General features: G+C 53.6%; 1 pseudogene; it reads right to left on the bottom strand.

Moving 5' to 3' along the window:
* Nucleotides 1-547: 547 nt before the first annotated feature.
* LOC116546567 lies at nt 548-2,208 on the bottom strand (annotated as a pseudogene).
* Nucleotides 2,209-10,685: the final 8,477 nt, after the last annotated feature.

Below are 10,685 nucleotides of genomic sequence, written 5' to 3' on the forward strand. Positions count from 1 at the left end.
AATTTGGATTGAGCCACAGGCAGAAGATTGAAAGCGTGTCCTTCCTCCTTCCCTACACTCATGCCAGCTCTCTGCTCTAGCTTCTCTTGGCCCCACTAGCTACTGATGCCAGGGGCAGGGGCAGGAGGCAGAGCTGCTACCAGGGAGGTAGGATGAGGTCTTGTCCTCTCTGCCCTTTCATAGCATTCCCCTTTGGAACTTGGTCCTCTCCTGGCTTCCCAGGGTCTAGCCAGGTGGCCCTGTTTTCTATGGCCTGCCCCTCCACTGTTCCTCTCCTGTACAGCCTGCCCCTGTGGAAGACAGGATCTCAGGTGACTTTGATCTCCATGGTACAGTCCTCTGGGTTTTCTGTCCTTCATGACTAGGCTCATTGGAGGTTCCATCTCCGGAGCTTCTATCAGTAAGGGTCTGATCTGGGGTGGTTTAGTCCTCCAGAGATCCAGGCCGCCATGCTCTGGCCCTGACAAGGTCCCATCTGAGATGATGTGGTCCTGTGAGAGGCCCAGCGCTTGTGTCCTGACTGTTCAGCAATCAGGCTCTTTGTGGTCTAGCGCTTCCTCCCACACAGCCGCTTGCACTCCGCCTGCAGCTGGTTGTGGTCCTCGCGCAGGCGCTGCCTGGCCACACTGGCCGGGCTCAGGCTCATGTGCAGCACTTTGGTCTTGCTCTGGTCATAGTGGCCCCACAGCGTGCGCTGCTCCAGCTGCGCCTCCAACATCCTCTTTTCCTCCTCTAGCCAACTCAGCTCTCCCTCCAGCTCCTTGACCTTCAACCTGAGCATGTCCACCTCCTCCCTGGAAAACAGGAAGCTTTGCTCTTGAGAGCTGGACTGAGACTTTAGCATCTGCACCTCCATCTCCAGCATGTCTGTTCTTTGTTTCTGGCCTCCCAGCTCCTCCAGGGCCTGCAACAGCTGAGCCTCCATCTCAGCGCTGTGGCTGTGCACCTTCTGCACCATGTCCTCGGCCTCCTGCGTGCATGCGCCGGGTCAGCTAGGGCAAGTACTCGCTCGGGGTCAGCTCGCTGTCATAGGATCCCAGGATGGCCCGAATGCCCCTTCCTTGGTGAGCAGCAGGACCCATTTCTGGAGCCTCCAGGCCAACGCTTCGTGGGTCTCACACTTCTTCCTTTCCTCCGGCAGCTGACCGCTGACCTGCTGGTGCTCCTCCTGCAGCTGCTGCCTGGCCTTCTCCAGCTCCCAGGCGTTGCTTGTGATGGCGCTGTTCTTGTTCTTCAAGGCAAGCTCCCTCTGTTGCAGCTCTACCACGCATCTGGAAAGGTCTTCCGGAGTCCTGACACTCAGGCCCGTGGTCTGCTCCAGTCTCTCCCAGCTTTGCAGCTCGGCCAGCAGCCTCTCGTTCTCCAGCTCCAAGCCAACCAGTGTCCCCTGCATCTTCTCCTGGCACCCCAGCTTCCTCTGCAGCCCTTCCAGCTCCTCCTGGAGCAGCCTGTTGGTCTCTCTCATCTAACTGCAGGCGCCCGCTCTCCTCCTGCAGCTGTTCCAGCCTAGGGAGTCACACTGGCTCAGACTTTACAACTGCAGCACCCTGCTCTTGCAGGGGCAGCTTCTGCTCCAGACCCTTAAACCGCTGCTTGTGGTCTGCTCTCACTTCCTGGTGGACCTGGAGTTCCTGGATTTTCTGATCAGCTTCCTGCCAGTTTTTGTGCTGCAGGTCCAGCTGCTCCTGCAGCTACCGTTTCTCTGACTCCAGGCACTTCACCCGCATCTCCTGCTCCATCACGCTCCACTGCAATTCCGAGATCCTCCCCTTCAGTACGCGTTGATGGTCTTGCCGGCCTGGGCCAGGCTGTCCTCTTTCTCGTGCAGCCTCTTGCTGGTGATGCCCAGGCTCTGCCGACACTGCCTGTTGGCTCCAGCCGCTCCTGCATCTTTTAAGCTCCGCCCTGGCCTCTCGCTCCTGAAGCTGCAGGCTGCGTGTCAGGAGCTGCTGCTTGCGGTGGATCTCGTGCTGCTTGCTCTGCTGGTACTGCATCTGCAGAGAACCTGGGGCTGAGGTGTTATCCAGTCCAGACCCTCCCTCCACACGCGGAGAGATGAAGCTGTTCAAAGCTTCCAGGGTGGATGTAATGGTGGTGTTTTCCCACAGGCTTTCCATGGTTGATTTCGAGATTAGGGAGACTGTCCCACAGCTGGCTGTCTGCAAGTAGGAGCGCAGTGGGGCCGATGGTGTAATTCTCAGTCCGAAGGGCAGGGTAGAGTATAATCAAGGGCCCCATGGTGGTAAAATCAGCAAGGACGGCAGAAGTTCAGAGGAAGGAAAAACTGGTGCCAGCTGGAATAGGACAGAGAAGACTCACAAAAAAGATGATGGACAGAGGACGGAGGAGGGTCTTGGAGGAGACGAATAATTTATATAATGTCCTTATCACTGTTTAATACATAGAATACTATTTGATACATTAAAAAAAGAAAATTCTCCTGAGGCAGGAGAATCACTTGAACCCAGGACTTGGAATTTGCAGTGAGCTGAGATCCCGCCACTGCTCTCCAGCATGGGCGACAGAGCGAGACTCTGTCTCTAAATAAATACATAAACTTGATAGTGTTTGTTAAAATATTGAAAGTACACACCCTTGGGCCCAGGAATGCCACTTCTAGAAATTTATCCTTTAGTTACGCTTACACAAATGATAATTATATGCTCAAGGATTTTTGTTGCAGTATTCCATTAATCCCAATAACTGGAAAAATGACTGAATAAATTATGTTAGATCTGTCCCAATAATACACATGATGTGAAGGTTCTCCAGAACAAGGAGATAGTTGTTGTTTTTAAAGCAGCTTAGAGGCCGGGTGCAGTGGCTCACACCTTTAATCCTGGCACTTTGGGAAGCCAAGGCTGGAGGATCCTCTGAGCCAGTAGTTCAGAACCAGCCTAGGCAATACAGAAAGACATCATCTCTAAAAAAAAAAAAAGAAAGAAAAAAAAGCTGGATGCGGTGGCTCATGCCTGTAATCCCAGTGCTTTGGGAGACTGAGACTGGAGGATCGCTTGAGTCCAGCAGTTGGAGACCAACCTGGACAACATGGTGAAAGCGCATCTCTGCAAAAAATACAAAACTTAGTCACAAGTGTGGTGGTGTGCATCTGTAATCCCAGCTACCTGAGGGTTGAAGTGGGAGGATCACTGGAGCCCAGGAGACTGAGGTTTCAGTGAGCCAAGACTGCACCACTGCACTCCAGCCTGGGCAACAGAGTGAGTGACACCCATCTCAAAAATAATAATGAATTTTTAAAATAGGCTGAGTGCAGTGGCTCATGCCTGTAATCCCAGCACTGTGGGAGTCCGAGGCGGGTGGATTGCCTGACCTCAGGAGTTCGAGACCAGCCTGGGGAACATGATGAGACCCTGCCTCTACTAAAAATAGAAAAAATTAGCCAGGCGTGGCAGTGTGCACCTGTAATCCCAACTATTTGGGAAGGTGAGACAGAAGAATCTCTTGAACCCAGGAGGCAGAGGTTGCAGTGAGCCAAGATCGCGCCATTGCACTCCAGCCTGGGTGACAAAGCAAGACTCCGTCTCAAAAAAAAAAAAAAAAAAAGAGTTTTTAATAAAGCAGCTTAAAGGAATGACAACAACTATACAGTTTTGTTACCGTTTCTGTTTTTAAACAGAAGAATGTGCTAATATGTGCAGGCACTATGCTGAAGGCTGTGGTATAAAGAGTACGTTTCATCTCTAGGAAAGCTGATAGATGTATAGGGGAGGTGGGACGTGCGCTTGAGGGAGGCTTTGTCCTTATGTAACTTTTGTGCTTTGTAACATGTATATAGATTTTTCTATTTCAAAAAAAGCAATTTACATTACATTGAGCATCTGTTATACAGCAGACTGTGTGCCGTGCCAGATGATGGCGATGTGACAATGAGTAAGATTAGCGTGGACACCTTCTGCTGTCACACGGCTTATGATCTGGTGAAGAGACAGACACTAAAACAGTGAGCATGCAAAGAAACACCCAATTACAAATTAAAGAGAGCTACGAAAAAACAGGCAGGCTACTAGGAAGGGATAAACAGAGACGAGGACTTTATTTGTTATTTTATTTTATTTTTTGAGACAGAGTCTCACTCTGTCACCCAGGCTGGAGTGCAATGGTGCGATCTCAGCTCACTACAACCTCTGCCTCCCAGGTTCAAGCAATTCTCCTGCCTCAGCCTCCCAAGTAGCTGGGATTACAGGTGCCTGTCACCCCCCCCCCCAGCTAATTTTGGTATTTTCAGTAAAGATGGGGTTTCACCATGTTGGCCAGGCTGGTCTCTAACTCATGACCTCAAGTGATCTGCTCACCTTGGCCTCTGAAACTGCAGGGATTACAGGTGTGAGCTGCAGTGCCTGGCCCAGAGATGAGGACTTGAGATGCATCAGGACAGGCTTCTCCAAGTTAGAATTAAGGAAGAGCATATTGCTGGGCATGGTGGCTCACACCTATAATCCCAGCACTTTGGGAGGGTGAAGTGGGCAGATCACCTGAGGTCAGGAGTTGAAGACCAGCCTGGCCAATCTGGTGAAACTCCGTGTCTACTAAAACAACAAAAACAAAAAAACAGGCTGGGTGGCTCACGCCTGTAGTCCCAACACTTTGGGAGGTCGAGGCAGGCAGATCACAAGGTCAGGAGCCTGACCAACATGGTGAAATCCGGTCTCTACTAAAAATACAAAAATTAGCCAGGCATGGTGGCACACGCCTGTAATCCCAGCTACTCGGGAGGCTGAGGCAGGAGAATCTCTTGAATCTGGGAGGCGGAGGTTGCAGTGAGCCAAGATTGTACCATTGCACTCCAGCCTGGCCAAAAGAGTAAGACTCTGTATAAAAAAGAAAAAAATTAGCCAGGTGTGGTGGTGGGTGCCTATAATCCCATCTATTCTGGAGGCTGAGGCAGGAGAACTGCTTGAACCCAGGAGGCAGAAGTTACAGCGAGCCTAGATCCTGCCACTACACTCCAGCCTGGCCAACAGAGCGAGACTCCATCTTAAAAAAAAAAAAAGTACCTCTCTTAAAATGCTGCTTTTTTGTGTAAAACCTGAACATGTGTCTCCTTATACATCTGTAAGCTTATGGGCAGGGTGTTTTCAGTGTGTTTGCGCTGAGTGCTCACTGAGGACGGTAACCAGTTCTCATTTTCCTTATTACATAATAAGAACAATTTAATCTTCCCAGCAATCTTATGAGGCACACACTCCTTTTTACAGGTAAGGAAACCGAGGCTCAGAGATGTCACAAAAAGTGCCAAAGACTGCCCAGAAAGTAAGTGGCAGAGGAGGGCTGAAACCCAGGGCTGTGAAATGGCAAGGCCCCTGCCCTTAGCTGAACACTAGGTAAATGTGCAATGAACAAATGAGTGAGTGAACCTCGTGGCACAGATGGGGAAACTGAGGTCTAAACAGGTGTCCAGGAAGGTGGTGGATGGCAAGGCTGAAAACTCAGCCTTCACCCTGCCAGGCCAGGCCCCTTCCAGTCCCTGCTGCCCCAGGGCTGTGGAATCCTAGCCTGGCTTCTGCCAGGCTCCCCTGCAGCTGGGCAAACAGGCAGTGGGTGGGACTGGGCATGATTACCTTCTTGCCTGCCTGAGGTCTGCGGGCTCTGGCTGAGCTCTCTGGCCTCTGCCCTGCACCCCCAACTTGGAACCCAAGGGGGTCATGGTTCTCTCTGCCCTGCGTCCCCAGGGATGCACCTGATGAGTTTGCCTTCTCACCCAGAGAGAGGTGAAGCCATCTCCTCACCCAGAGAGAGGTGAAGCCATCTCCTCACCCAGAGAGGGCTCCAGGCCCCACTCCCAGGGAGAGTCAGAACTCCCTGGTGCCTACAGGTGCACTGTGCTAAGCCAGTGTGAGCACTCTGGGCTGAGAAAGCTACACGCATAAGCTGTATATGCACAGGGGCTCAGACTCAGGGGGCTGTGGGGAGTCCCGGCAGCCACATGGGGATTGGGCTCACCCCTGCAGCACCCCTTCTAGAAAAGCCCCTCCAGAGCCAGAAGGGGCTTCTGAGGATGGCTCCTGGAAGGGCTGGGTTCTGCCGTCCTTGAGTGACCGACCTGCCCCTGCTTTCCAGAGTGTTCCTATTCTATCTCCTTCCCCTCCAGCTGTTCTTGGTTCCCTGCCCTCATCCACCCAGGAGGCCACTGCCTGGGGAAGGGCCAGGAGCTCTGAAATGAGCACACTCAGTGCACACGAGCCAGCACCAGGGTGCTCCCACCCAGGAGATGACGGGGGGACTCCAGCTCACCATCGAGCCTCAAGTCCCAGCTTAACTGTCCCGTCTTAGATCAGTGCTGCCCTCAGGGGGCTCACGAGTCTCCCTTCCTCCCAGCAGCCACGCTCTCTGGTGTTCCCGGCCCCAGGGGAGCGGAAATCTTGTCCCGAAATGTCAAGCTGAAGGGCTTCCTGGACACTTGCTGCAACCGTGGTCTTCAAATTCTACTTCTTCCAGTGGCAGGATCCACTGGACAGAGGAAAGCTTCCCACCTTGCCTGTTCCTCCTAACCCCCAAAAAAGTCGGGCTTGTGATCTGTGGGGAGAACAGCTCCCGCCGCCACCCATCTGCTGCCCAATTCTTCCCCCTCTGTCGGCCCCCAGCCCTGTCCTCAGGCCGGGATCTGCCACTGTCACCCTCCCCAGCCGAGAACTAGAGCCGAAAATGCAGTGTACGCTGCCCCCTCGCGGGCAGTTAGAAAAGCACATGTTTCTCATAGCTGCTCACCTTAACCCACTGTCCTGGGGACCCCACCCCAAATAATAAGGCAACCCAAGGAAAGCAACTTTGTTCTGCAAATGCAACTTCAAGAAAAGTCTCGCGCCAGATCTAGGCAGGCGGATCACGAGGTCGGGAGTTCGAGACCAGCCTGGCCAACGTGGTGAAACCCCGTCTCTACTCAAAATACAAAAATTAGCCAGGTGCGGTGGCTCACGCCTGTAATCCCAGCTACTCGGGAAGCTGAGGCAGAAGAATCGCTTGAACCCAGGAGGCAGAGCTTGCAGTGAGCCGAGATCCCGCCACTGCACTCGACAGAAGCAGAGCAAGACTTTGTCTCTTAAAAAAAAAAAAGAAAGAAAGAAAAGCCTCAAATCTGTCCTATGCAGAAATTCTGGAGAAGCCACTAAGAGTGGCCAGAGGACAGCCCCTTACTTCCTCTCCCTCATTCCTCACCCTGGTCCTCATAGAGGCACCTGGAGTAGAAATTTCTTGTGCAGACTGGGCGTGGCGCCTCACATCTGTAATCCCAGCACTCTGGAAGGCTGAGGTGGTCTGACCACCTGAGGTCAGGAGTTCAAGACCAGCCTGGCTAACATGGAGAAACACCATCTCTACTAAAAATGCAAAAAAATTAGCCAGGCATGGTGGCTATGCACCTGTAAATACAGCTATCCAAGAGGCTGAGGCAACAGAATCACTTGAACCCAGGAGGCAGAGGTTGCAGTGAGCCAAGATCATGCCACTGCACTCCAGCCTGGGCGACAGAGCGAGACTCCATCTCAAAAAAAGAAAATTCCTCATCCAACTCCTTGCCAGGAGTTCCCTTCTGTTCTCATACTTTCAGGAACAGAGAGCTGACTACCTTCAAGGCTGACCGTCCTCTTTTGTGTGCCAGGCACTGGGAACACTGATGGTGCAGATCCACCCGTGACCTCCTGGGACTCTCACGCTGCTCCCTTAGCTGGAGCAACAGGCGAGAAAATGTGGGCTGCAGGTGCGCCAAAGGCACAGGGATGAAAGCCGCCAGTTCCCACGGACCTACACCCCCAGCTACCTCTCCTCTGGGATCTTATATGCAAAGGGATTCGATTCCAGGATCTTGGAGATGTCTGCAGTCCAGCTGCCTCCTTGCTTTTGCTTTCATTTGAGAGTCAGCCAAAGTTCCCCAAGCACCTGCTCCATGCCAGGTCCCTCATGGCACTTTGCCCCATTTAGTCCTCGCAGCTTGCTGGGAAAGCGACGTGCTATCGCCCACTGAGCAGCTGGGGACAGAGGCACGGGAGGTCACTTGCCCAGGATGACACCTCTAGTCATTTGCATAGTTGGATCTGGCCTCAAGCTTACTGGGGGCTCTTGGAGCCCATGCAGGATTGACCAGAGCAACGCATGAAACTACAGCTTGGCACCAATGCCTGTGCTTCCCTCAAAGGACCTGGGTCTGGCCAGGCGCCGTGGCTCACGCCTGTTAGCCCAGCAGTTTGGGGGGCCAAGGCAGGCAGATCATGAGGTCAGGAGATCGAGACCATCCTGGCCATGGTGAAACCCTGTCTCTACTAAAATACAAAAAATCAGCGAGGCGTGGTGGTGGCGCACCTGTCATACAGAGGCTGCAGTAAGCAGAGATCACGAGACTACACTTAAGCCTGGGCAACAAGCAAGACTCCATCTCAAAAAAAAAAAAAAAAAAAAAAAAAAAAGGCCCTGGGCAAAGCCAAGCTGAAAGCTGTAAGGCTAAGGACAGACTGTGACATCAGGAGTCTGACCCCAGCCTGCTCCATCATGCTCTTCCTTCCTGGCCCTGCCTCCACCTCGAGGTCTCCCTGCACTGCAGCTTCTGAAGGCCTAGATGGAGGACTGGCAGGCAGAAGGCAAACACCTCCCCCAGCTGGCAGCCCTTCACTGCCGAGCAAACCTAGGACCCGGGGCTTGGGGGTCTCTGCAGCTGCCATCTGGGGACCCCCTCATGGGGCAGGACAAATATCTCAGGCTTTGGGGTGGTTCTGTAAATCATCCTCTGTGGGTCTCCCTTGCCCTACAGATAAGATCTAGATGCTACTATTTTCCTTGAAGGAAGATGATCAAATGAGAGCAAATGTGTAAACACCCAGCTCACAGTCGGTGTTGAATAAAGTGTGCCTTCCTACCCGTCCTCACTTTCCTCTCATTACTCAGCAAAATCTGAGGATGTCAGTAACACTGAGGCCAATCCAGGAGCCCCAGGGGCCAGCATGGTGGTGGCCTTCCACTCAGGGAGCAGCCCGCGGTAGGCGGCCCTGTGGAGATCCCGCAGTTATGTGCTGATCTGGCTCACCCACACCCCAACACCTTATCTAGAAAAGTCCTTCCATACCCACATGGGGGTCCTTCCAGCTACCCACCCTCATGCACCCAGGACCTGCCCTGTGATGTTTCGATCGGGAACAGTCAGCTCCGGCTCCAGCCCTACTTGAGCCTGGGACATGGTCCTTTCAGGAGCCAAACAGCTCATCTGTGCCAGAGCAGACAAGTGCTTGCCCTGCAGGAGTGCCTCTGGGCCTGCCCGATAGGGCCTGTGACCTTGCCCTGCCTCTGGTTGCTCTCATCCCTTCCCCTTGGGGGTGGCTGCCAGGAGGCGCTGTTTCCCCTCAGATTCGAAGAGACCAACAGGCCAGCGCCCCAAGAGACCAGAATGGATTCTGGATTTTTTTGTGTGTGTGTGAGTTGGGGTCTTGCTCTGCCGTCCAGACTGGAGTGCAGTGGTGTGATCTCTGCTCACTGCAACCTCCGCCTCCTGAGTTCAAGCAATTCTCTTTCCTCAGCCTCCTGAGTAGCTGGAACTACAGGCGTGCACCACCACGCCCGGCTAATTTTTTGTATTTTTAGTAGAGACGGGGTTTCCCCACATTGACCAGGCTGGTCTTGAACTCCTGAGCTCAGGTAATCCTCCCATCTTGGCCTCCCAAAGTGCTGGGATCACAGGCGTGAGCCACTGCGCTCAGTCTGGATTCCAGATTGGAAAAGAGGCAGGAGGTGAGTAATCACCCAGAATGCAAGGGAAGACGATGGCCTTTGTCTAATCGCTGTGAATCTGGCACTTCCCGCAAGACCTGACCTCAACCTCCCGCCCACCACGATGGGGATGGGGTTGGGGGCACCAGTCAAGCTTCTAAGTCAAACCACAGAGACTGACCTTCAGCTACATTAGCCGAAAATAAATGCCCTGCTCAAAAGACAGAGAACCAAACACCATCTCCCTGGGCCCGGGTCACACACCCTGGCCCTGGCCGGCCTGACTCCTCCCCAGCTTTGGACCTGTCACCCAACATCAACCCTCACTCATTCAGCAAACCTGGGATCGGGGGTGGGTCTGCACCCTGGCCAGGCTCCAGCAGGGGGCTGGCTCCCAGCAGCCCACCCAGTGGGCCTCCTCAGTGAGCTGCTAGGCTCATTCCTGGCGGGCCGCTCAGTGGAGACAGGCATTGAGATCTGGCTATGCCACTGGCTGCAGAGGACTTGGAGTCGCCGATGGCTACGGGCTGCAGGAGCCAAGCTGGCTGGGGGGTGAGGGTGGGAATCTCTCAGGAGTAAGAACCCGCCCTGGGCGCTGTGGCTCACGACTGTGATCCCAGCACTTTGAGAGGCCTCGGCGGGTGGATCACCTGAGCTCAGGAGTTCAAGACCAGCCTGGCCAACACAGTGAAACCCCGTCTCTACTGAAAATACAAAACTCAGCCAGGCATAGTGGCACACGCCTGTAGTTCAAGCTACTCAGGAGCCTGAGGCAGGAGAATCACTTAAATCTGGGATGCAGAGATTGTGGTGAGTCGGGATCGCTCCACTGTACTCCAGCGTGGGCGACAGAGCAAGACTCTGTCTAAAAAAAAAAAAAAGTAAAGAAAGAAAGAGAAAAGAAGGAACCAGCCCAGGCTGGAGGGAGAGGTGACTGGGACCTCCCGGGGCTACCTCAATGTCAGGAGCGCAGTCCC

This window comes from Sapajus apella, unplaced genomic scaffold (genome assembly GCF_009761245.1).
Source record: "Sapajus apella isolate SASKATOON/1434 unplaced genomic scaffold, GSC_monkey_1.0 scaffold1068, whole genome shotgun sequence".
Lineage (NCBI taxonomy): Eukaryota > Metazoa > Chordata > Mammalia > Primates > Cebidae > Sapajus > Sapajus apella.